The 27,408-nt window shown below is 41.0% G+C and overlaps 1 protein-coding gene and 1 long non-coding RNA gene across 13 annotated transcripts in view; one reads left to right on the top strand and one right to left on the bottom strand.

Annotated features, from left to right (window-relative positions):
* Positions 1 to 27,408, bottom strand: part of LOC111923346 (uncharacterized) — a 261,072-nt gene that overhangs the window by 109,786 nt on the left and 123,878 nt on the right. For 7 of the 11 annotated variants that reach the window (XR_015285910.1, XR_015285908.1, XR_015285909.1 and 4 more), the window contains one exon: positions 8,212 to 8,374. The exons of 1 other annotated variant lie outside the window; for it this stretch is intronic. The gene's annotated coding sequence lies outside the window, so the exon portion shown is untranslated. Of the gene's footprint in view, positions 1 to 8,211; positions 8,375 to 9,954; positions 10,276 to 12,103; positions 12,288 to 13,078; positions 13,201 to 27,408 lie in introns of those variants that run through there. 3 more of the 11 variants (XM_086885921.1, XM_086885917.1, XR_015285912.1) reach the window with 3 other exon arrangements.
* LOC147653785 (uncharacterized) lies at positions 11,764 to 20,036 on the top strand. Of its 2 annotated transcripts, none has more exons than XR_015285925.1 (3): positions 11,764 to 11,914; positions 14,583 to 14,654; positions 18,478 to 20,036. It is a non-coding gene; the product is annotated as an uncharacterized LOC147653785 (long non-coding RNA). The 2 variants fall into 2 exon arrangements; XR_015285926.1 differs by having other exon boundaries at positions 14,583 to 14,875; positions 18,478 to 19,643.

The following is a 27,408-nucleotide window of genomic DNA, read 5'->3' on the forward strand; positions in this document are numbered from 1 at the left end:
CACTAGGCCTGAATATATATCCTAGTGTTTAGAAAAATGCTTATCTTCAAAATGTAAAAAACAGGCTTCGTAATTTCCATAGCATACCTAAAGCCTGAACAAACACCAAGTTCTACAGGACTATTTTAAAAAAAAATTCATGTTTTCCCTCCTTAAACTGATACATTTCAATGGTCCAGAGAATCAAGGAAATCAACAGGCGAACAGAAATGGTTTCATATTAAAAGCAGTACAGACAAGTGTACACCAGTTGCTAAAGAGAGAAAGGCTATTAAATATGAACGGTTCCTATTTGGTTTTCACTGCAGGGGTCACATTTGGAAACAATTTTGATACCAAAATTAGAAGCTCATGTTTTAATTTTAGCAACGTCTTTGTCTAGGAAATGAGAAAAATCTTACCCACCATTAAGCTTTACCAGGTACACTAGCTGGAAAAATCAGTGCCAGAAATAGTAATGCTGAGGAATCAAGTTCACACAGTAAAATAGACTATTCTCTGCTCATTCTATTAATCTAAACCTTACCACAGATAAAGCTCTTTTTTAAACAGTAAAATAAAACTAAAAAAAAAAACAAACCTGAGAGGTTTGAGTCAGGAACGTTCAAAGCAAAAGCATTCCGAAAGATTCCCATCACTAAGAATCTTTCAGAAGAGGCACTTCTACAATGGCATCCTAAATTATATTGCATGCTGAAATGTTTCACATACTCTGAAAAAAATTAGCTTTCCCTTTCATCAGGCACTTCCTATAGTTATTGTAAGGTTCCAGTATCTTTTTAAAGAAAAAGAAGTATTTTAAAATTTGAATATTGGCTGAGTATTTTCTTAATTTTTTTCTTTTAAACTCCAAGATGATATCCCCATTTTAAAATTCTCCTACAGCTCATTAACTCCAAAGAAACAACAACCATATCAATGCTTTAAGGCAAGAAAAAAATCAAATAGCACTGCCTTGATATTCTTTTTAGTCCTTAAAATCCTGCAGATAACAGAAAAGCAATATTAGTTCTGAAAAAAAAATGATGAAAGGGGATGCACTTTGTATTTTTTTAGTAAGCACATTAATTATAACTAAGTAACACGAGATAATAATGTCAACCTGACAGTATTATTTTCAGTGTAAAACAGTTTCCACTCTTTCTTCCAATAAAAAAATCTAAAGGTAGCGGACTTTGGGAATTTCCAGCAACAAATAAGGGACACAGAAGGGCTGGTTTCAGTATTGCTGCAGTCAGCATCACTTGCTGCTCACATTTGGTTCAGCTCTGAAAGAAAGTTTTCACTCAAAGGGTGTGATGGCTCAGCTGCTCGGCCACTTCTTTTGTTAAAAGAGCTCATTCTGCTGTATTAGAGAATGTACTTTTAAGTCTAAGAGTAGATTATTAGAAGTGTTTATTTAAATAATTCAACTGCAAGAAAACTTAAAGAGGGACAAAACATTTTACTTGAAATGACTGGAATGCACAGACACATTCTTACCTTAATCCTGTTCATGTTGACAGCCACAGAAGTCTCAAAGTTTACTATTGTAGTGTTATTTATTTTTGTGATGGCAACATTATAAGCTCCCCCCAATACACTCAGATCCCTTGTGCTCAGTTCTAACCCTGCTGTGTTTTACACAACTTGGCTGTCATCAGCAATCAGGGTTGTTTTGGTTTGGGTGTTTTTTTGGTTTTTTTTTTTGATAGAAGGAAGAAATGTGGAAAAGCTGTATGCTGGCTGAAGTTATGTGTTTAGAGCTTAATTATTTTATAATCAAAAATTGTATTTCACAGATTTTACTGCTGAACAAAAAGAGCATTCAAATGAAAAATAACCAACTTTCAGTAAAAGGTGGTGGTTTTCTGTATGCAAGTCTTCCAGATAATTTAGCTCAGCTCCCATGTTTATATACATTCCCTAGTCACAGCAACCAAAAATGAGATGCGTTACATTCTGCCACCAGTTACTTTCGAAGCCAAGGAAAAAAAAAAAAAATTCTCAGCCCTTTTGCATAAAATCAGTGATAAAGACAAGGAAGTTCTAGTTCTCTCTGGCTCAGTACCCCTGCTTGCCACGCTTGGCCTCACAGGGCCCTGTGTGTGTGTGCACTGCTGCAACACACAGAAGTAGTCATGGAAAAGGTGCTGAATACAATCCTCTGGGACACAGCACCATGATTCCTTCTGAGCTGAGAAACAAGGCTCATTCTGAGATTTCAGAGGCCCAACTTTGATGCTGCAATTGCCATGTGCTTTCTCGCTTTCTTTTAAGGGAAGAAATCATGATTTTTCACTAGTCTGTGTTTCTTCCTATGGAAGAATCTAGTGAAGAGTAAAAAAAAAAAAAAAAAGGCTGAAAAGTGAGCAACTGAATTTCAGGGGGAAGACCCAAGTAATATATTTAGTTCAACGAGGGATTAAGTGCCACATCCACTAGTAATTAAAGAGCTAATACATCCTCTTTGAAATAGTTTGACTTTTCCTCTGGCTGCGAGTGTGGCGCCCTTGGAGGTTCGGTTGAGGCAAACCTGATACTCTGCCATTCTCCGCCAGCACGTGCCGAAATTAGTTCTCCATTTTGTGGTGGCCCTCGGAGAGCAATTCCCATTGAGAAGTGAACAAAGGCCGTGACCCTGGGGTCAGAGTGTAATGCAGGAAGCATGACCTCCCCTTTGTTCAGAACAGCACTGTTTACTCTGCCTAAGTAAAGATCACCAATACATTAACTAAAGAGGATTAAAAAGGTCATATCCCCAGGGATGGAGCTCACGCAAGTTGCAACTCTCTTCAGTCACTAAATCACTGGACTTCCCTACCCTACTCCCCCTTTCAAAAAAGAGATACCTTAAGCTGTCATGGCTCAGAGCACATTATTTTCAGAGCAGAAGTCTGTACAAATTCATGTTACAGAACCAGGTTAATTTCTGCAGAGCTAGCCAGTTGCTTGAAAGTTATTTTTAAAGTTATCAAAATATTCTACGTGAAAACTTATCATCTCACTTTTTTTTTTTATTTCCTTTTGAAAAATTCTGAGTTGATTTATAAAATTGGTTGTGTCTTAAAGTGGTTATTAAAAAGTAACTATTGTAAATGAAATTCTTAAAAGATCCTGTAGTCTGTGGATAGGCAGAGAAGTTGCCTGTTGCTGTAGCCACTTTCTAGCTCCATGATGGAACACTTGCAAAGAGGAGAACAAGGAAAATAAATTGAAAATATGCTGCCTACAAAATTTCACATACGCTGATTGCTAAACTTTATCAGGCTAAATAAGCACTTATTTTGGCTGTAAAGATTTCTCTTACCAACTTCTCATAATATCTTAGAACAACATTATTAATATGGATATTAAGAAAAGCAGCTCTTGAAACAGCTAAATTAATGCTGCATTGGTAACACACAGCTTGACAGTATGTTGGAATGTCTCCTTTCCATTGTCTCTAATGCACTGGCCTGCTGAATGATCCCAAATTTGGTTTGTACCTTGGTTTCCTCATCTGTGATATGGCTCACTGGGATGCACTGACCATGATAGGAGGAAAAGAGCATATAGAAGGGAGTTGTCCAGACTAAGATATTTTCCCTTCTTTATCTTCAGGCAGAGGCACCTCTGATTAAGCTGAACATTACGTTAGAGCTTCCAGAACAAATTAATAGGAATCAGGCCAGGCAAGGGGACAAGCTTTTGTTCAAAGTCTTTGGTGCAGGGAGCACAGCACCAAAAACAAACCCCACATAGGGTAAATGAGTTGGAACCAACATGAGATCACCCATCACCAGCTACTTTCAGAAGAGGATCAAGAGTGGCCAAAACTCCAAAAATTGAGGTCCTAGAGTCCCACAAAATAGCATGAGAGGAGGGCTGAAAGAGTGTCCTTTCATTCTCATTCTCCATAACGATATGTTCACCTTTTTAGTTTCTAGCAGCATGAATTAATGCAAGAGGTATGGCAAGGTGGGCTCTCACTACACCCAGCCTGCACTGGCCCTTCTTCACCCACCACTTCAGTTCCTGCTCCTGTGGCTTCTGATCTTTTCTCCCCTCAGTAGCAGGAGTCAGAAACTTACTGAAGATTCCAACACTGCCAAGAGCGAAGAAGAAACTTCCAAATCATGTGTCTGCACCATGATGGGTGGCATTCCCACTGCAGGTGGGTGAATGTCTGGCACTCAGGGTTACTCTCACCTGTCCAGTTCTGTGCCTGAAACAACCAAGCCAAGTAACACACTTTCCTGTGACTGCTGTTCCCTGAAATCTGATATGATAGCACTGGGCTTTTTATTACACACCAAAAGTCAAGGGGAGAAAGTGGAGTTAGAAAGCCTTGATAACAGGTTTAGAAAAGGCTGTATCCAGGACAAAGCAAAAATGTACAGCAGGTATTTAAAATTATATATGTTCATCAGATCTTTGCATCAATTTCAAGGGAAACACTTTGCTATTTGGCACAAAAGATTATGCAGGCATAGTGTATCTGTCAGGAAAAAAGGGTAACAAAATCTCTAGACACAGAAAGAGCAGGTGTGCAAAAGCAATGTGAGTACTGAGCAAAGCTTTTTATCAGGCTGAGGCAAAGGGCTTTCCAAAAAGCACTGGACTGAAAAAAACAGAACAAAGAATATACTTAGACATTTAGATTTAAAAATGGAGATTGGGAGCATAAGGACTAAACCAGTGGCATAAGGACAATTTATTGACATACATTAGAAGCAGGAAGACTGCACAACAATTGTCTGGCAAGTCTGAAATAGTACTGAGAAACAAAGAGACTGAAGAAAGAGGATGAAAAACGCCACAGAAAAAATAATGGCTGATTAGGACCTTGAGCTATTTAATTATGCAAAAGAGGAACCTTGCCTTTTCTCACCCATATGACCATACTAACATTTCTTGTTATCTGGGTTCCTAATCTGGGGTATTAATAAAAAATAAAAAGTACACATTATTCCTTCCGGTGGAAATTCAGTCTTTTCTTTTTCAGTTCTCTTTCACTTTCACACCAGCCAACAGCACTCTCCCTCCAAGATGGGAAGCAAAAGCAATACTTAGAAAAGTGAGAGAATGAGACGTCCCTTCTCTCGAACAGCAAAACAGAGGAGACATGATTCTGTGACACAAAATCCTTGCATTAACCATTTTTCGGGGGGATGGAGCAATCTTGACCCTACCTCACATTCTTAACATATGCCTCTCTATCTCCTGATGCCCAGAAATCCAGACAGACCAAAAGGTACCTTTTAGGCAAAAAGGAAGTTTTTAGGCTTAATACAGTTGAGAAAATCTACAATATTCAAGTCACAAAATTGTCCCCTCTGATCCTTTCAAATAACAAATCACATTAATCAATTCTTTTGCTGTAAAGGGTGAACAAACAGCAGATAGCAAAACAGAAAGTGTTGAAATAAAGGGATAAATTAAAGGCAAGCCATTCTGAGGACACACACAGCCTTTCAGAAGCAGCCCAAGGTTGGAGGCAGGGCTTCCAACAAAAATCTGTACTCTTTTTTCAGGAATGAAAGGATAGCAGTCCTCAAAAATAGCCACAAATGATGATCCAGATTACATGCCAATGAATTCTGTGATTTAGTAAACCGTCTGGAAGGCTACTTTAAAAGATTATAACTTTAATGCCTGAGCAGGGATTACATAATGGGGAGAAAAACAACATTGATAACATAACAAAAAATACATCTTTTTAAACTTTGAGTGCATCCACAGAATTCATTATTATTTATTTGGCCTTTCAAAAAGGCTTTGACAATGTGACTCACGAAGACCATAAAGGAAACAAAATAGTCACGACTGGAAGTTGGAGTCATGATTAAAAACAAGCTAAGGAGCCAAAAGTGAGATGGACAAATGAAAAGACACTTTGACAAGAGAAATATTAAGAGCTGTTGAATGCAGAGGCCATGCTGGTGTCAGTTTTTAACTTTAGTTCGTATCTAGAAAGACCAGCTGTAAAATAAAGAGCAGTAGAAATGACAAGCAAGAGGAGAGTATTGGGGTTACTGAAGGGTTTAATCAAACTGAGTGAATGTGAAAATAAATATTTTTTTCTATAATTGCTAAGGAGATCATATTGCAACATTCTCCAAGGGGAGGACCTGGGTGCCAGCATAACAAATCAACGGAAACTTTCAGGGATATGCAATAATGTCAGGTAAATCAAGCAGGAAAATAGAGTTCTATATTGAAAACATTATCCTTCTAATATCCGCCTGCCAGGGAAACAGCTTCCTGGAGCATGCTAATGAGCCTTTCCTCATTAAAGCTACAGAAGTAACAAGAGTGCAAGGGCAGGTGTCTACAACAATGTCACTTTTAAGAGACTGCCATATATGAAAACAAAGTAAGTGATCAAACTATTTATGTTAGTGAGCACACGAGCAACACGGAACGTAACAGAGATACACAGCCTGAAAGTCTGGATCTGTAGTCCAACTTTCTCTCCTGCTTCCAGTCTTGAAGGGGAAATGATTCAGCTAAATTAAACAAGAAGTAAATTCAAACTATAGGAATATGTTATTTTTCAATATGCAGCCTGAGCATGTGAAAATTAATGCCTTGCTAAGGGACATCAGTAGGAATAGGAAAGAATTATTCTATCCAAAGCCTACAAAAATAGAGTGTTGGATGGGATTGTTTGCTGGAAAGACTACATGGACCTCTGTGGAAAGCCAAAGGACCTGTCTGCCCCACTTTCTGACAAGGACAAGGTATTACAAAAGCATCTGATGATGGTCAACTTCATTCTCTTACCAATCAATCCTCTGTAAAAAACGTCAGGGTAGACTTGGCATTAATTACACTGTGGTGTGACCTGTTTCAGAGCAGCAATTTCTACTTTTGTTTTCTATGGCCAAAAGAAATAGCAAAAATACAGACAAGTGCACTTTATCTAATGCAAAATGCCTCATCCTCTAAGCTAGCTATGGTGCCTGACACAACGCTGTCAACGCATCATTCAAACGTCAAAAAAACATGTAAAAACATGCGTGTTTACTTTGCCACCTGCTCTCCCCTCTGCCACCACAAATAATTAGCAAGAACCTAAATTTTAAAGGTTTAATTTTAACCTAAATTTTAAATTTTAAAACTTTATTTTTACTATATAGATGTTGCATATAACGCTCTGCTTCGTAACATATAAATACATTTCCTTTTTTAAATCTTACTATTTTTTTCCCATCCACACATCATTATTTGCAAAATCCACTTAATAATTGTAAGAGAGTCCAAGTTGTGTGTCAGATGCTGGGATATTGCCACTCATATGGTGGTGGTTTGCTACACTCAGCCTTTGGTCTTGCGGCTAACAATTCACCCAAGCTGTGAGAATACCTCACCACAACCCACACACTGCTGCTTTTCAAAGGAAGACAAGGATACATAATTAAGAGATGATGAGCTCAAATATAAGACATGAGATGTGGGAGCAGATTCTGTAACCACACCAATGAGTGGTTTTACTACTGAAGTTTCATCAGCTCTGTCTTCACTTATGGTATCAGTAGAACTCACACATTTTCAAAGGATATTTGCAGCAGCAAAGGGAATAAAAGGAATGCTAAAACAGTACCACTGCATAAAAATAGTTTTAACATCAACTGGTCAGAACTGAAATTGTAAATCAGCATTATTAACAAACTGCCCTTGTAACAAGTGGGGCCTATGTCTCAAAAAAAAAACCAAATCAGCACCCAGTTTTGCTAAAAACACTCAAAATTTCATCCCATGAGAATTGTAACCTGAAAATATTCTCAGTCTCATTTCAAGACTTTATGATGCTGTGGCCATAATAAAAAGAACTATAGAGAGTGGCCATAACAGTAAAGAACTGTAGACAAAAGTATCTGTGTGTATACGTGCCAGCTTAAGGATTAAAGGCACAATGAGTGGAAATGAAAATTCAGATGTAAGTACAGATCCACTCCAGCACATACAGGATCAGTCCCTCACCAGCTATTCAGAATAAACAAAACATCAAACCACTTTTCCTATTACTCTGCAGAGCTGAAACTAGTTTTTGTTGTTCTTGTCATGATTGATTAGGGAAAGAGTTGAAAAGCCTGGAGCAAAACAAGATGTGAATAAAGTTACCAAACTCAAGAGAGGACCACTGACCAGCCTTCAGAAATAGGCACAGAAAGGAAGACAGAAATAGAAGGATTACATGCTCGCTTGTTTTCTGATTAACAACAAAAAAGAATAATTCACTTTTACCTAAAAGAAGTCTTCATTTTGTGCCGATTTGGGACCACATCCCTACAAGCCAGGGACCCTTTGCCGGGCCAGAGCCTTCCAGCAGCAGCCACACCCTCCTCTTCCTCATTTTTTTCCACTGACCATTAAATACTTTCCAAGTCAGGCACTGAAAAAAAATAACCTAAAACAAAACAGAATTTTTACTGGACATCAGATACCATATTTCTGATTTAATTAGGCATATTATATATAAATACATTTGCACACATACGCATATTTGTATTTTCTGTTTCATTTCAAACAAATTTGGTAGGCCTGATTTGAATCTCTATTCAAACCACAGGAAAAAAATAAAGAAAATGTGTTCTATGCTGACAGCAGAACTAAGCCCTCTGGCTATTTCTTTTTAGAGTTTCATATGACATATTGTCCATTGGTACTGAAAAAATTCACAGAACAAGAGCTTTTCAGAGAATCTTCAGATGAACCTAAATGTTCTGTAGCAGTAATATATGCCAGCACAAGACAAGCTGAGAGACATCCCAGAATTTGTCTCTTCTATGAAATTCTATGGATTTGACACTCAGGCAGATCTATGACTTCATATTTAAAAAAAAAAAAAAAAAAAAAAAGCAAGGAAAAAAAAGGTAGGACTTTCCTGGCTAATGTATCACTCAAACTCTTCCAGGTAATAGTGATGCTGCATAGCAAGTATCAGACAACATGTCCTTACTCATTATATTTCATCCAATTTGCTTTATCCAGAATTCAGCAGTACACAGAACTATCTGGAAATTGATTGTTGCTATAAACAGTTTTGCATATTGTGTCATCTGCTGGTTTTAATTCATTGTTTAAACAACACTGTGATTATACTACATTTCATATTCTATTTAACCAGAAAATAGTCAATACGAATTCAAAGTGAGAAAGCAAATTTCCTGCACATCTCAAAAAACCCCCACTCTTTTCAAATAACCAGCTCCAGCATACAACAACAAAGCAGAACTACAATATTTAAGGTTCAGCAACTTAAGCTAATTTTTTTTTTGCAAATAACTGTACAAAGATACTTTTGTTTAACTATGATCAGGACTGTCAAACGAGTATTAAAATAAGATGCTTGTTTATTTAAATTTAGAACAAATTTTATAACCTGAATCCACAGATTCGTGCTATTATGCTTGCTGAAAGAACAAATCCGTATTAAAAGAAGAACAGAGGTCATGTTGAGATGTGTGTTAGGGGATGACAACATACCTTACAGGTAGTATATTAAATAATGCCAAATCCAAAATGATTTTGTAAGACCAGCATCTTCTACATATTTATTCCTGTACAATTGTACACCCACAGAAAAAAAACTGCTATAAGAAGTGATACACTTCACTACAAGTTGAGGTGTTTGCACTTCTATACAGTCCTACATCCTAACAGGTTTCCAATATATAATTCTGAATTCTCAAAGCCTGCATAATGCTGTATTTGCACATACAGTAAAATACGTATAATTGACTTGCAGAGTACATCAATACTGAAGCCTTCCAGACATGGTTATTCCCAAAGAAATCTAAACTGCAGAAAATTAGGTAAGACTCCCATTTACACCGGAGTGCTCCACTACACCACTGACTTTTAACACATCCAAACACACAATAAGGGAAAATGCTAGCACATTAGTATTTTACTGGCCCACAAAACAAAGATTCACCCTTCCAAGCCCTCCCATCCATGTATTTCATATCAGAAAAGCACACTTACTCCAGACTGTCTGCATTCCTATTTAACAGAGAAGCTCTGCAATAAAGGGAGTGAAGAGAAATCCAAGGGTTAACAGAAGAAACAAAACAAAACAAAACCCTAAACCAAACCAACAAACCCCACCACCAAAAGGCCCAGCCATGCTGCAGTCCTTGCAAGAAAAGAAAAATGTTCAGCAGACGAGAGCCTAACAAAAAGCAAACAGAGAATTTAGTGCCGCTATTGCCTGGATACCAGTTTGGGATTCAGGCAGCCTTGGATTACAAGGACTATTCCCTTGAAAATCCAGCCCACAGTTCCTGCACTGTTTTCTACAAATCCACATCCAAACTGTGACTAAACACCTCATTATGCTTCTCTGCACACATATTGTACAATTTTCTGAGGCACCTAAAAGCAGAGGGAAGAAAGTCGCTGGATTTCACCAATTAGTAATGAAATGATGAACAAGTTCCCTGCAAAAGCTTGGATGATCAGTAAATCTTCTTTCCTCCCCATCCCTTTTGTCCTGTGTAGGCAACAGGTGACAAAATACAGTCCCAATCTTCAGCTTTACAAACAAGAAAATGTATGTAGACTATGAGACATCTTCAGTGTAATACAGCCTTTAAAAATAAATTTAAATTGAATTTAAAGATTTAGCTGGGCCTCTACATTGGCTTCAGAAAGTAAATGCTTTTCTTAATATTTATCTGTAGAGGTTTCATTTAAAGAAAATACAGTCCTCACAGTTACAAACAATAACTAGTGACTTGAGGTAACTATCTGGTATTGACAAATCTTAAAAGAGAAAATCCAAACTGCATTTTCAAAGGAACTGCATGCCTCAAATATTTCACTCTTTTTCCTATAATTTGCTAATTGATGTTAAATATGTAGATGAATTATGACCCAGTAACTCCCAATTTTCTGAGCTCTTACTCTGAACAAACACTAAATTCTGGTCTATGAACATCTGAAATATTTAATTTGCTGTTAATGGCATTCAAACAGTTAATATAATCTATGAGAAGTAAGGATTCCACATTAAAGACTCCTTCTACTTTCTCCTTTAAACTTCACCACTTCAAAAGCCTTTTCCTCATCCCTTATTATTTAGGAATAGTTTCCCTTTGTGCACTGGACATACTGTGGTAGTTCAGGAGGCCGTGGTAGTTACATGGTTCCTCTGCCAGTCCCCATATTGCTCATTAAATAATTTTACTCCCATATAAACACACGCAGCTGGCAAAGGGAAACCTTTGCTGCATTCAGCTACATCTACACTTCGAGAGCGAGCTTCGACATAAAAAACCACAGCATTACAAAAGCGATCAGCTCCCATAACTGTACACTTCCCGAGTCTCCCACAGCTCACGCTACATTTGGAGCAGTACACCTGTGTCTCTTCTAGCAAAAAATCCACAATAGGCTAAAAACGTTTCGGTTCTGCTAATAGCCCCTTCTCAATCGGCAATTAAATAGAATCTTTCTTCAAAGAAAGGATTCCCTAAAATATTTTGCAAGCTTACAAACAGTTTTCTGTTTTGGAAAGCTTTGCTATTTCTTCCCTTTGCAAAATTTCAGCTGTGCAGCACCAGCGAAGAGCTCCGGGTACAGCAGATGGTTAAAATTCTGAATCATTTTTAAGAGCCCAAGAGAAAGCACTGCCTTTTTTCGGGGGAGGCGGGGGTGGAGGAGAGGAGAGAAAAAAGCTGAGAACAGCAATTTGCAGTCCCTTTTTTTTTTTTTTTTTTTTCCCTTGACAGCAGCAAGCCCCGCCTCAGTCTGGCCCTTCCTCCAACCTCTGCTAACCTAAAAACCAGCGCCAGCCTGGCAGCGGGCCAGGGATTCAAAAGTAAACATTATCCTCCTGCCATTTTTCAGTGCTGTTTATCATATCCTGATCCCCCTTTTTTTTTACCCCCCTCCTCCCGCCGCCTCCCCTTCGCCATTGCTGAAATCGCGGTGTCTGCTGCAGGTTTGTTTCGCTCCGCGGCGACACGCAGCCCGGGCGGTCCCGCTCCGTCGCGCCGCAGCCAAGCCGCAGGGCGCGGGCCCGGGGCGGCCCCGCAGCGCAGGCCGCGCCAGGCGCTTCTTCCCGCGCCGCTGTCCCGTGGGATGGGGTGGGACGGCCGCCCATCACCCGCTCCCCGCACAATGCACTCGCCTCTCCCAGCGCTGCAGCTGCCGGCACAAACGCGGCTTTTGCCTCCGCGGCTTTCCCGTTTTCTTATTAAATTGTGAGGGGAGTGCTTAAAAAACCAGAGCCCTCCACGAGCGGTCGTGAGGACGCCGCACGGCGCTGCACCTGACTCTTTGTTATCCCTCACCGCTCATCCCCGGTCCCTTCCGCTCCGCGCTTCCTCCTCCCACCTTGGGCTGCTCCTTGTTTATCGAGGCTCTGCAAAAAAACCCAACCCGACTAATTGAAGTAGTTGCCCGTTAGGGGTTTTTACCTAGTCGTGCACTGCATGGTGCGGATAGCGGGCATACCGACAGGAGGAGGAAAGGAGAATTTAAAAAAAAATAAAAAATAAAGGGGTGTGTGGGGGGGGGTGGGTGGGTGGAGTAAAAATAAATCAAAAATAAATACATAAGGAGAGCGGGCCGGTGCCGCTGGAGCCCCCGAGCCGCCCCTCTGGCTGGGGAGGAGCGGGAGCGGGGCCGGGCGAACACGGCCATGTTGTGCGCGGGGTCAGCGCGGGGCACGGCGCTGTGCGGCGGGGCGCTGCAATCTGCGGGCGACTTGCCTTATTTCCCTGTTAAATCCTCCACCCCCGCCCCCCTGCACGTTCCTGCCCGGCAGAGCTGGATCTGGGGGTTATTTGTATTACTTCCCGTTAAATCCACCTCCCCCCTCCTGCCGGGGAACGCCGGCTCGGGGGTTTCGCCTGCACCCCCTGCCTTCCCCTCTCCGGGCACAGCGCGGGGACAGAGCGCGGCGCGACTCAGCCACAAGGTCATGTGCCACGGGCCCGACGAACAAAAGCCCTTCCCTCGTTATTTATTTATGGCTTTGGGGCGTGTTCCCAGTGAGGAGGAGCCTTTGTGCGCGCAGGTTTCACCCCCACCGGGGCGCAGCGGCCGCGGCTCGTCCAGAGGCGCCGCGGGACAGCCCGCGGGCTTATTAATAATTGCTCACCATCTCCATATTGAAATTGCGGAGCAGTGCATGATTAATTAAGGAGGGGAAAAAAGAAAGGGGCGAGTGAGGGAGGCCCGCGCGGGCCCGGACGCGTTAACCCTTTGGCGGCCGGGAATATTAATTCATTCTGCTGTTCGCGTGTCGTTAGGCGCCCGCGTGAGGCCTCGCGCACCGGCTCTCCGGAGCCACCGGCTAATGAACACAATTTCCTGCAATCCGCTCATCAGCAGCTTTTCATTTGGGAAACAACCCTACCAAAAAAATATTTGTAAATCTTACTGTGATTGTAAATTAAAGTGTTCTCATGCAGCGAGGTTAAAAGATTTACAAGGTTATTTGCATAAAGAGATATTACAATTACAATCCTACGAAATGTGTAATTTAAACTCATCCGAATGCTCCGAATCACGAAAATATTTCCCATTTCAATGCAGTGACTAATTCGCACGGGGAATCGCAGATCCTCAGACAGAAATGGGAACAATAAATACGCTCTATACAGTAATCAAAATATTTAACAACCATTTTTCACAGCGCTCCGACTTCAGACGCTTGTCTCTCCCCCGAGGACTCGGTCACTCGGCTTCCCCTGTCACAGGGCCGGGGTTTGTCTCGGCCACAGTCGGTCTGCCTGAGCGCTCCCGGGGGCGCTCGCCGGGAAGTGAAGCTGCGAAGCGCTCGCTCGGCACCCGCAGCTCGGCGGGGCCGCGCCCGGGGCCGAGGGGGCCCTGGCTCGGGGCACCCGCGCGGCGGGGCCGAGCGGAGCGCGGGCGCGCTCAGGCACGCACGCGGGGCCCGGGGGCGCGCACAAAACCACGCACACGCGAGGGTAGGGGCACGCGCACAGACACGCACGCGCGCGGCGGGCACGCGCAGTCCGGACCCCCGCTCCCGCGGCGCTGCCCCCCGTAACCCGGCAACCCCTTCCCTTCCCTTCCCTTCCCTTCCCTTCCCTTCCCTTCCCTTCCCTTCCCTTCCCTTCCCTTCCCTTCCCTTCCCTTCCCTTCCCTTCCCTTCCCTTCCCTTCCCTTCCCTTCCCTTCCCTTCCCTTCCCTTCCCTTCCCTTCCCTTCCCTTCCCTTCCCTTCCCTTCCCCTCCCTTCCCTTCCCTTCCCTTCCCTTCCCTTCCCTTCCCTTCCCTTCCCTTCCCTTCCCTTCCCTTCCCTTCCCTTCCCTTCCCTTCCCTTCCCTTCCCTTCCCTTCCCTTCCCTTCCCTTCCCTTCCCTTCCCTTCCCTTCCCTCTTAACCCTTTTCCTTTTGTAATCCACCCATTGTTTTAAATCCAGCTGCTCCAGAATGTCACCTGTGACTCTTTGGCCATTTATTCCCATTCAATCTTTAATTCCCTTGGTTATTGCTTAGCATCCCTTACAGTATTTTCTGCAGATGGGCCCTTTATTTGGCTGGGGTGTGTGTGGAATAGATGGACTGTGCACTAAAGCATCTCCTTTTGGGAAGCCAAGCACATATTCATTTAACTTATTAACCCCCTTATTTTGCAGAATATGAATTCTGGCTGTCACCTGCTGGGTGACTCCAGCAAGCAGAATTTATCCAGACATGAATCAGGCCAGGTATGTTCCATCTCCTCAGCATGCTCACTCTGCAGCATGGTACCAAATTCATCCTGAGCAGCTGTAATCCCACCGGCACTATTCAGCACATCCGTCGACATTCTGCCCAACGACAGAACAGACTGCAAACTGATACAAATTCCTTTATAGAGACCCACTTTTAGGACCTGCTAGATAATAATAACTCATATTAACAATTTTCCCCATCGGCATATTAACAGGTGTGTGTTTGTCGGAGTCCTCCTGTTTCCTCTAAAATATTTGGTGACTTGGAGAGAGCTGAAACACCAGTGTGCTGATCAGGGATGACAAAGTTTTGTGTTTTTCTTCCTACTGCTGACATTCTGCAAAAGTTTTTACTGGCTGTAATCTGTTTATCCTTGTAATAGGTGAAGTCACACTGGGCAACTCAGTGAAGTCATACTGTGGTTACCACTGTCAGGAACATTTTCATCCCTTCACAGATCAGAATAAAGAAAATCTGCATTGCAATATGAAAAGCATCTTTTTACACATGAAGGTTTTGCATTTGAGTTGGCATCCAACAAAGAAGCAAAGTGCAGACTGAGGAAACCACAGCCCATAAAGACTTAGAAAAGCAGGCCCCAGTTCTTTAGATACATGTTTGGCTTTAGAAGCTAGAAAATTCTTGGGAGGATATAATCCTTTAGCTACAAAAATACTAATAAATACTCAAGTCAAAGTGAGTAAAAGCCTTCTTCTTTCTTACAAAGTTATTTCAGTGTTGTCACAAGAGCAAATACCAAATAATTCGTACAAGCAAAAGTTGCATATACTAAAATGTTCTTCATTTTCAGTGTCCTTTACTGCTTTTCTCTGGTTTAAAGCAGCAAGGCAGTGTCAGAGCTAATGCAATAAACAGTCAAACTCAAGAATGGTACACAGCAGTAAGACTTTAATTTCTCATTTATAAAATAATTTTAAGAACATGTAAAGACATGCTTTTAAAATAATTAAAGGAATACTGAGGGTATTCAAGATGTAAAAGTAACTAAGAATTTTAGTATATTTTTTCTCATTTTTTTATCTATGTGTTCAATTACAAACTTCCTAGTATTATGAAGCTTCTGGGAATTGGCTATTCCAAACTCCACATGCTAGTTTGAAATTCTCTCTCTACGGTTTGTAGCTCAAAGGGGTATGAGGAAGCAGCATGGTTGTATATTATTAAATTCAAATGGAAAAAATACTCCCTTAAAATTCTTCACTGCTTTATTAAATGATCCAAAAAATGAGAGGTGGGGCTGGCATAACTGCCAGCTGGAATGATTGCCAGATACCTCCTATTAGAAGACTACTTTTTCAGTTGGTTAAAGTGTTTGCCAAACTTCAACTGTTTGGCTGAAAACAGCCCTCACCAGGTGTGTGCCTCGGGGATGACTTGTTTGAAAATCTTCTGCCAAACATCTTAGGCCTCTCTGAGAAGGAGCCTATTGAAGACTGGTCATGCTGCCAAATTATGGAAACTGCTTCTTTGAGAAGCTTCTGCTCGTCCATGTTTGGAACAGGAGTTCGGATGGGAGTGGCCTGGTAAGGGGGGTAGAGTTTGCTGCTTCACTCTGGCCAGGCTGCCAAGGTGAGAAAGCCCCAGTTTATGAACCCTGGCCAGTGGCTTCCTGAGGTTTGGCAGAGAAAATCCCAAAACCCTCACTTTCACAAACCATGCTGCTGGTGAGATAGAGACAGGCCTTCTGCCTGACACCACAGCTCTGTCATTCCACCTGGGATGGTGGAATTGTCTGCCTGGGCGCCACAAAACCACCATCCTCTGCTCTTAATATCTCTCCTTTGGCACCCAGGCAGCCTAGTGCAAGTTGCTTGATTTCAGTATGGAAGAACTAACACTATTAATCCAGAATACAAGGAAAAGAAGGGAGAAGGGCATCAGTAAAGTGACAGAGACTGGCAGAGCAAGGGAGGCAGGCTGGGTGCAGAAGGTGGGAATAGACCCTGTCTGAACAGGAAGCTAAAACTATTTGCAAAAAGAAACTGGGCATCTTGGCTGAGGGAGCAAATGGGAGCAGGTGGAGAATAGACAGTGCTGACAAGGCACTTTGTAAAGGGAAAAGGGAATCACCAACAACTGTGTTGTTCATGGAGATGCTTGAAATAGAGAATTACCTTCTCATTGCCATCAGATGGCTCAAGTAGCACTGTGGGATGGTTCAGAATATTCCACTCCTCCTGATGACTCATTTGGATCTTAGTAGACTGCTACAGGATAAAATCTCTGTTCGTGCCATTTCCTATTAACCCCCTCATCTATCTTGCAAAAAACAACTTGCTCAAGCATGTGCACTGACACCGAGACACATGCATACACATGTCAAAACTATATGGAAACAAGGGTTAATCTTGTAAAAGAGGATTAAAGTATATAGAATCAAGTAGAGGAAAACAGGTATGAAATCTGCTGTGCAGCAAGCAGCATTTTTTGTATACAGCCCTTGTTTGTATGGTACAATTCTCACTTGCGGGCCTTCCATCTTTTCTGCTGGGGCCCAGCTTCAGGAATTAGTTGAAACAAAACAATGCCAATATTGGCAGCTCCCCTATTTTGTATTCTTCTCACTAACAAGGTGCAGTTCCATGTCTTATTTACTGGATGCTTCTCAAACTGCCCATCAGAGCCTGAATTACAAGGTTTTGCTGTGGCACTATTTACCGCTGGGGTCCTTGGACAGTTCTCAGAGATCCTCTAATTCATATTCACAGAAATCCCATGAGCTAAACGAGAGATATTACCCACATTTTAAAGGTAAGATTTTGGCACAAGCATCCCCTCATGGTGGGGGGGGGAGTCCAGGCTCATGGTAAAGCACCACAGATACTGGCACTGTGTGCTGGAAGCACCTTCCCCCTGGATCCTCACTGGCAGGGGCAAACTCTTGCCAGAGTTCACAACCAAGGAGCACATGAGGAACCAACATTAACTGACTTATAATTTGAATGAGTTAAAAACAAAAAGTAAATTACCTGCCCCCATGGATTTCTGCCAAGTACATACCCTTCGTTGTATACAAATCACAGCTCTAAAGCAAGCACTACCAGGCACTAGGAGGTTAGGGAGCATTTCCCCATTATCCTAGATTAACAAAACTGGTTTTCTCAGTGTTATAGTGCTGTAACACTATATAAAATATAGTGTTTCTACAAAATCAAATCAGTTTTAAAAACTGCTTTCTCTCCTTTTACTTTTTATCCTATAAAAGAAAAAGTATCTTCTTTTTAGTATTAAGATTGGGGAAGGTTTGACTCATAAACTTTGTACAGCTGGAAATTTCAGTAATGCTTTGGAGGGTATAAAGGGCTGCTGAGCATTGCTGGTTTGTGTCCAAGCAGACACAGCAGGCACTCGCCGAGATCCACAGCTCCTGTTGCTGCTGACAGCTCAGGGTACACATGGGCTCGCTCACCTGCATGTGCTGGACTGAGGGCAAGGACTACCAAGTGACCATTGAAACCACCTGCCAGGCCAAAGTCAGGTTTCCTCTTCCTTTGGCACAAAAGGAAGACTGGGAGGCTGCAGGGAATGCACATTCCTTTCACACTGCCCAAGGCAGGAGGATCCAGGTCAGGGTGGCACGGAAGGTCACAGTGCACTTACTGGCCGTCTAAATTTGTGGTTATTTTGGATTATTGTTTCAATAACACATTTTTTCAGCTTCTTATGAATTTTCATGCTTCTTGAGTATTTTCATTATTTTGAATGAGCCTAGAATTATTTTGAATGTGCCTAGAGCTGAAGGTTGTAACTCAAAGAAATCTCTAATAACATGAATGCTTATGCCAACTTTTACAGGAACCTTAAGACACCTCTGGAAGCAAATCTCTGAATGGGATAAATCCAGAAATCACAGGCAAGATTCCTTGAGCAGTTAAATGGAGAGTATTTAGAATGAAAATTGTTTTTCAAGGTGAATGAGTTTAGCAAGAACTCACTGCAAAGAGATTGAACCATAAATTCCTTTTTGCACAGCACAGGAGACCTTGAGCCCCAAAGGGCAGCTGAGTCTTTTGGCAGAATAAGTTTCTACATTGCAGCATAATAATGCCAAGAGCAATGACCTTTCACTAAGTGTGGTCAGATGGCACCTTCCAGGAGGACACATGGTATGTTTTAGTGAAGAGCAAACAGTTGTCTGTATATATGCTAGACACAAATTACTGGAACCCTGATGATATGAGAAAAATGTTGCTATTTCAAACACAAAGATCAGCGTCTTCGCAATGGAATCATGACGGCCTTTGGGGTGAAATGTTCGTGGCACACTGGTATACCCTGAAACCAGCCTTGCTCAGGGCAAGCTTGACCACGGCTGAAGAAATGATTCGGAGAGAAAAGCAGTTAAAATAGTCCAAACAAAATCTGTAAAGGACTTGAGTATTATTTTAAAGGCATTCTTTTCATCTGGAGAAAGGAAAATTCAAGTTCTTCCCTAAAAAGTATTTTTTTTTCATTCTTGCCTCAGCTCAGAACTTGTATTTCACCAGAAATATACTTATAAAAAACTGCTAAAAATCACATTCTGGAATCCTAAATGACCTATGTGGAAGAATGTCCTACATCATCTGGAACTGTTGGGTAATGTGTGAGCATTTTCAATGAAAAAAATCCCAACAAAAACAAACAGAAAGCAGCTCTTTCATTTTCCTACAGAAAGCTGGATTACTTCTGATAGAACTTATAATTTATAAAAATCTGTTTCTTTGGAGAAGGTACAACTCACCCCCCTGTACTCTCATAATTAAGAGAAAAATGAACCTGGTAAGTGATTTATTGATGAAAAAGTAGGGAAACTAAGAGTTAAACTTTTTATGTTCACAATGAACACCGTTAATTCTGAAAGGTGAAAAGACAAGTGATAAAAAATGGAGTTTAGGAGATGAGAAGTCCTTCTTAATGTCGTTTGCAACACTCAGCTGCAGGTAATCCTCTCAATAAAAGTCATATTCTTCTTATCTAAACCTTGTAACAGCAGTATTCACATCTTCCAGGACAAGACATACACTCTTAGAAATTAAGGCTGATAGCCAAGTAGAAAAATAATGGAAGAAGTGGGATAAACCCCCAGACATTCAGTGGATTAAAAAAGTCAAAATCAACCACCCCCAGATTTAAACCAACCTAGCCAAGTGTTATTTCCGAACTTTGGTTTCTTTTTGTCACAACATTGTTACTGAAACCTGGATTTTGGTTGATGAATTTATTTGTAGCACAGGACTGTATGACAAGCAATGTTTCTGCATTTTGTCATATGTCATTAGTTTCCTCCCCATAAACCATGCAGGGTGTCACTCAAAGATACCTTCCATGGATTTTTTTAGTCTCAATAGATTAAATTTTGAATTATTTTAAAATATAGAGTGAAAAATGAGCTAGAATAGTGAAATGAGGGTTAATTCAATCACACTTTTAAGGGTATCCTGACATTTGAAAAACTGGCCAAGCACATTCTGCCTGCTTGTTTTGATACAGATACATCTGTCAGGAATTCGTGCACAAGCTTGTATGGGACTCCCAGGATTGTTTGTGTTGTAAAATAAATCTGTATTGGTCTGCTCCCAATCCAAATACACTTGTGGCTAAAGCTCTCACATGAAGATAGAGATCTAGAAAATCAAAGTATGTTGCCAGGAGCTGTAACTTATTGAATTTACATACAAAATCTATCAGGTGATGGAAAAAAAATACATCAAAGATTACTTGAACTCTGCCGTAATACACTCCTACCATTAGATCTTATTTTATTGAATGATTCGTGCCTTATTGGCTTTTCTAGATTTGCTTTTATATTTCTCCCTCACTATTTTAAGATGCATTATCTTTAATCCAAAAAGTGCCATCCTACCTAAACCTATTTAGAATTCTCTATGATTAAATCTCATTGAATGAAGATTAGTGAGAATTATGGCTCTTTCACAGCACAGTCTGAGGGAACACACCAACCACAGTATGGCATAATCCAAAAATGCCTTGCCCACCTTTACATTTTATAGAACCAAGATGTGAAGCTAGAAAATGGGAGGGATTTTTTTTCTTAACTGAGAAAAACCAACGGGAGACACACCAATTTGTGTTCAGCTCGTTCCTCACAGCAGAAATCCTCACAGTTTTCATACATTCATGAGTTATTTGTACCACGTGCAGAACACAGGATGTGTCACTTCTGTAGAGATGCTGACAGGGACCCAGATCTCAGGGTGGGAGAGAGCTCAAACCAGGACATGCTTGAACCAGAGACCAGTTCCTCTGGAATGTGACTGCTTTGCAGGAAATTCTCTGATTTGGAGCCACCACAGATGGCTCAAAATCTGTCTGCACATGGAAACAGCAGAAAATGAACAGAAAATTGCCATTATTTGGGAAAGACCAGGGCAATAACTGAAAAAAGTCCATTGAAGCTTTTATATCCCATACTTTCTGTTCACTTCAGATAAAATCCCACTCATTTAAAAACTAGAAATTATTTCCTTGGTCATTTAAGCAACCTGGAGCATACCGTGTAGTTTGAAGTTACCCGAATTCCTGGACTTTGAGGTGGCAGCAGTAGACAGGTACTCTGACTTTGGGCCTGACCCTGTTGAGTGCTTAGCAAAAATAAGGATTTTGATTCCAATGCCTTTTGAGCAACAGCCCTTTATACAAAATAAGTAAATAACGTACATATTTGTAATACACAATCTCAAATTTTAGTTGAAGAAATAGCATTTAAAAGTTATTCCTCTGCAGAGTAGTTAACAACTAATTGATTAAAATTAATTTAAAAAACACACTAAATTCATCACCTTATTGACTAAATTAAACATTTTCCTTTAAAAAAATACATATAATAGTTTAATCTGAATTTTTCCTTGAAGTTCTGATTTAGTGCATGATTATTTCTAATGGAAAATCTCAGTATGCCTTTTCTGCAATGAAAATGCTTAAAAGATAAAATAATTTTAAAATATATTTTCTTATATTGCTAATTCCCAATAATTTAAAAAAATCATCTTCTTATGCTCACCATATTGAGCTCAGCATTTTGTAAACAGAAAAGCTTAAGATTAAAAAATCCATGTGTGTGAGGTTTGTTTAATAAAAGTACTCCAGTTATTGGGCAGTTATTCAATTACATCAGAGTACATGGTAAGCAAGTCCACATTACTTTGAAACAACAGCTTCTGTTTTTGAGGGGTATTTTAGGAAAAAGAGTATTAGTTGCACTGTGAGTTGTTGACTTATTGGCCTGTAGAGGAGACAGCCCCAGACACTCCCTGAACTGCTTCCCGCCTGAACTGTGCAGGCTGCTGCTTTGCCAGTATTTCAAAGTAGGTTTAGCTGAATAAGTGTATTTTCAACATTACATGGGGGGTGGAGTCATCTCTTCCCTTGAACAGCACTTCATGGGAGCTTTGGTACAAAAATGCCCAACATTTTTGGGATGCCCAACATTTTGGGACAACAGGCATAAATAAATGTAAAATTAAAAAGTCTCCAAAACATTTTCTACCCTCCAGCACCCTCCCTAAAAAAGGGCATGAGAGAACCTTGATGTCATGAGGAGTGTGGGAGTCCCTTGGGGGAGTTTCAGGCCACTTCCCCTTCCTCTTCTCTTTCCCCTTCCCTTTCCCCTTTCCCTTCCCCTCACTGAGCTCTCATATCTCCATAGGCTGTCTGCTGTTTAGGATGTTTTCTTTCATCAGAAGTGACCTTAGTGGCTCAAGCAGCACCTGAAGAATGGCTCCATCCCCTCTGACAACCACTCCAGTGCCTGGAGCAGGAGGTGAGGGAAGGGCTGGCCCCAGCTCTGCCCAGAAGCCCCCTGCCAGAGCAGCACACACACTCAGAGGACACTGCACCAACCACCTGAGGCTCAGCAGGATACCCAGGGCTGCCAAGAGGATACAGGGAAAACATGAATCAGTATGTGAATGTCACAGGGCCACAGGTCTGATCTTTTTCCTAGTCACAGACCTTACTCCTCAGGACTTGAAAGGACACAGGATTTGTGCTGGTTTTGGTTGGGGTAGAGTTAAATTCCTTCCCAGTAGCTGGTAGTGGCTGTGTTTTGGATTTGTGCTGGAATAGTGCTGATAACACAGGGATGTTTTAATTACTGTTGAGCAAGGCATGCACAGAGCCAAGGATTCTGCTCCTCTCTCACCCCACCAGTGAGGGCCTGGGGGGCACAAGGTGCTGGGAGGATACACATCCAGAACAGCTGACCCCAACTGGCCCCAGGGACATCCCAGACCATATAGCATCATTCCAGTACACAAAGCTGGGGGGATGAGGAGGAGAAAGAAGGGGATATTTGGAGTGATGGGGTTTATCTTTCCAAATCACTGTGACCCATGATGGAGCCCAGCTTTCCTGTGATGGCTGAGCATCTGCCTGTCCATAGGAAGTGGGGAATGAATCCCTGGTTTTACTTTGCTTGTGCACACATTTCTGCTTTTCCTATTAAACTGTGTTCATCTCATCCCATGAGTTTTCTCACTTTTTTGTCTGATTCTCTCCTGTGTCTCAGGGGCATGAGGGAATGAGTGGCTGTGTGGGGCTGAGTGTCCTTCTGGGGACATGACAGAGTTTCTTGCACAATGAAACCCTTGTTCAACTGCAGAGGGAAAGGCTACTAAAATGACAAAGCAGAATCCTTAAGAAGCAAACTACAGAAGAAGCTTCCCCACTCTTCTCTTTCCAGGTTTCTTTTTCTGGGCTGGTCTAAACAATGGTAACTCAACGAGGATGAGGCTGTTTCACATCACCCTGGGATTAGGCCATGCAGGGACAAGGTTGGAGGCAAATACCCCTCTGAAGGAAGGTCTAATACAGTCTGGTTATCTTGCTGGAGGGAAGACAGTCTGGGCTTGAGCTGTCATTCAGTTTAACCATCTGGTATGGAAAAGCAGAGCATGTGGTTCAGGGCTGCAAGCTCATACTTGTTTCTAAGTCATCATAGGCCAATACCTAGTTCCAAGCTCTGTGGTGAATATTGGAGCACTTACACAGACATTGTGCAAAAGAAAGTAACTTTCTTAATGGAAAAATGGCTGTGGGGTAAACATCTTCTGCTTCAACAAAAACCTGGCCAAGGCAGTGGTCAAGATATGAAAGACTGCAAAGTCCAGTGCATTGTTTTCAACTTCTAATCAGTTTTTTTAAAAATGGGTTTAGTTGTAATTAGTTGTCTGTTACCTGCTCTCCAGAATTTACTATTGATATTCATTAGTGTTAGGGGAGTGCTCAGGATCTCTTCTGAATTTTATGGCACTTTGGAAAATTTACACAGTTAATATAGATATTAATGAGGAGAAATAATAAAGGGCAAGGCTGGGAGCAAGAGCAGTTTTTTGTGGGATGTGTTGCATCTTTGGGGAAGAACAAGAAGCTAAGAAATAAATTAAAATGCTACCTTTAAAACAAGCTAAGTAACTCAATGTGGAACTAAAGTAGTATCTGACTTCAGAGGTTTAATTCAAGAAGTGTGTGATTTAGTGTTACCTGTTCTTATTTCAACCTTAAGGTATCCACATATTAGCAAATATAAATAAAAATGGGGGAGAAAGGCAAACAGAGCTATAACAACCATGTAGCTAATCAGAGTTCTCCCTGAAAATATGATTTTAAAATATAAGTCAAAACTAATTGTAAGACCATGATGTGTGGTACTTTCAGCACAGCTGGGCAAATAATGCCTTTTTATGTTGACTGTGTGAGGCTGATATTTGGAGCCATCACTGTAACAGTTGCATTTGCTTGGGATAATCAGGAACAATTAAAATGTTTCATTTAAAAGAAAACTCGTGCAACTCTTTATTTATTATTTAACTAATGGGAGGGGCTTTCATCTATAAATGTTCATCTATTATTCAAAAAGGAAAATGCAGTACCGTGTTCTTTTCATATATCAGATGGTTTTCTTTTCTGCAAAGGCTGAATGTAACAGTTTATAAATGGACAAAAATAGCTTTTGAAAGGTACTGCAGTATTTTCCAAGTGACAGAATGTTTCTGAAAAAAACACATTATGCCTCAAACATTCCCCCCCAAAATACAAGATTGTAAATAAATAGCATTATTTGACACAAGGAAGATATGATGTTGAACCTGCAAACATCTCTGTTTTCTTCCTATAAACATGCTATGTAGAAAGATCTGTCCTGGAGCTTTCCCCACCTGCTCAGGCCCGTGAAAGCCCTTGAGGCCTTGGCCAGAGTATCCTCATCCAGAAGGATTAGACTGTCAGTGTAGAATGGCCTATACTGATTATAATGTGATACAATGTTCTAGAAAGGTCTGGTTTTCCCCTAAACAACCTGGCTACTAACAAAGCTTTCCCCCACCTCACTTTTTGGTCAACTTAGGCTCACTCTTCTTGCTCTCTGATGCACTCAAAACTATGGGACTAAAGTCAATTTTATGCAGGTCATTCTGTGTATCTCTTGCCACCCATTACCTTATCATGTATTATATCTCTCTGAGGTTGCAACTTACTTACAGTGATTATTGCCACAATTTTACATCAGAAGAGCTGCTGCTGAGATGCCCCAAACTCCACAGAACAGAATTCCCCAAGCATCTGGTTTCTTTACCTTCTTTGGAGTCTGAACCAGGGGTGATGACTCTATAGCCAAGCCATTTCAAACCCCTTTTCCACTTGCCCTCTCCTAAGCAGAATTCAGATGTACTCAAGGGTGGTGGCATGCATGCCTAATTCACATGGAATTTTTGCAGAGCAGCCTGCTAGATCCATTAAGCAAAGCATTGCTTCTGAAGAGCAGCTCCCAGTCTTCCCTGCCAACTACTTGTTGGAAGGGAGAAACTAGCCAAGATATAGAAGTTTTAAGGCATATCAGGAGGCTAAAAGCACAGTGCATATTTGTAATTTTTCATTCAGGGTGTAGATTTACCAACTTTGAAGTACCAGAGGATGTTTATTGTGTGTATTGTCTATAAAATTACATTACTAATGCCTTCAAAAGGCTGCAAAGGCCAGTACATACCATCAACAGAGGACAGCACATGTTCTTTATACATCCATAAAGTTTTCCAATTCACCTGTTGGTGAACTTGCCTGAACTCCATTATTATATCCAAAGACAGTAGCCATCAGCTATTCAGAAGTGGTCAGAAAATGTGTTAGCAGTTACCAAGTGAATTAATTTTTCTGTTTTAAAATTCTTTAAAGAACTAATCAACTACAATAACAATAGAACCTTTGACACTCTTACTCAGACCGATGTTTGGACACCTGACATGCTCCAGTGAATTGTGACAGTATCTCTCACTCGCCCATGCCACACAGCTACACAGCATCTACCTGCAGCTGGAACTACTTGGATGGACATGCTGTCTGTAGAGGCAGGTGAAGAAATTCCCTCCAGAAACGGGACCTCCACAGCTTTCCCCTGCCAATACCAGAACTCCAGGAGTGCAGCTAGCCCTCACTCACTGCCAGTGGGAATTATACTTGTGAAATGTTCTTCCAGATACCTAAACCCACAGTACATTTAACTACAAGACACTGGTGGCATAACCAGATTTATGAATCCCCTTGAGTTATACAGTGCTGAAAGAAATGCTGATACAACCTACTTTAGTCTCAACATTTTAACACCAGTTACTTTGGTTACCAAAGGTTTTGCTGTGGAAAGATAAGAGTGCTAATAAGTGTTAAACTCCCTAGAAATATTTCACATGTTTCTTATGCAATGGAGTGCTACAATTTTCCAAAGTCTGGTATCTCAACACTTTATATAGACTTGAAGCTGTAACCTGCTCTCAAGTGAGTGCCACCTGAGGAATAAAACTCTGTTGCTATTCTGCCAAATTACCTGATCCTCAGACTGTGCCACTCATTCTGGACTGAATACTGAAACTACTATAATTCTTTATTTAGAAAAAAAAAAAAAATATTTGTGATAGATAATTACTTTTCTGTTAGATTCCTGCCCTTCTAAGGAAACAGAAAATTTGGCAAGTTAGAGAAAGTCATTGAAGAGATAGATTAATGCAAAAAATGCAAGAAAAGCAGTTTCTCTAGCCAATATAACCATATTGCTAAACAGGATAGCAACAATAAATCCACAGCATGTACACAGCACTAGTATGTACATCTGGAAGCTTATATAAAGCATGTTCATCAGAAAAAAGCCAACTACATTTTTTTCTTAGTTTTGGTTCATTTTTGCATTGTTTAGAAGTACCTATTTTTAGGTGAAGCATTGTAAAATGCATTTGAGAGCAAATTATTCACCTGTATTTCTTGTGCAACTTAAAATTTTCTAGCACCAGATGCACACAGAGAAAGAAACAGTGGCTGCAGAACAGGAGCCACCACCATTCAAAGTAATTAAAATTCAGTATTAATCTTTCATGGCAATTATTCTTTGAGTGACCCCTCCACACTATAAGAAGTGCCTAACTAGAGCTTTCCCTTCAGCAGTAGCACTCTGACCTCACCAAGGGAAGAGAACACTCCCCACGAGACATGGCAGAAGGAGCCCAAATCAAGCATGGCATCTCCCCTTCAGACACCTACAATTTACACAGAATGGTCAGACCTGGCCACATTCCAGGCTAACATTCTCTGCGAAGTAAAAATCCTTTGGTTATGTGAAAGAAATCCCTGAGGGACTATATACAACACCTAACTCAGTTGCATGTTGGGCAAATACAAGTCCATAAAACACAACAAGTGCAAATTTCCCTTCTAAGGAAAAACAATTTATATTAAATTTATATT

This window comes from Cyanistes caeruleus, chromosome 4 (assembly GCF_971803275.1).
Source record: "Cyanistes caeruleus chromosome 4, bCyaCae1.hap1.1, whole genome shotgun sequence".
NCBI lineage: Eukaryota > Metazoa > Chordata > Aves > Passeriformes > Paridae > Cyanistes > Cyanistes caeruleus.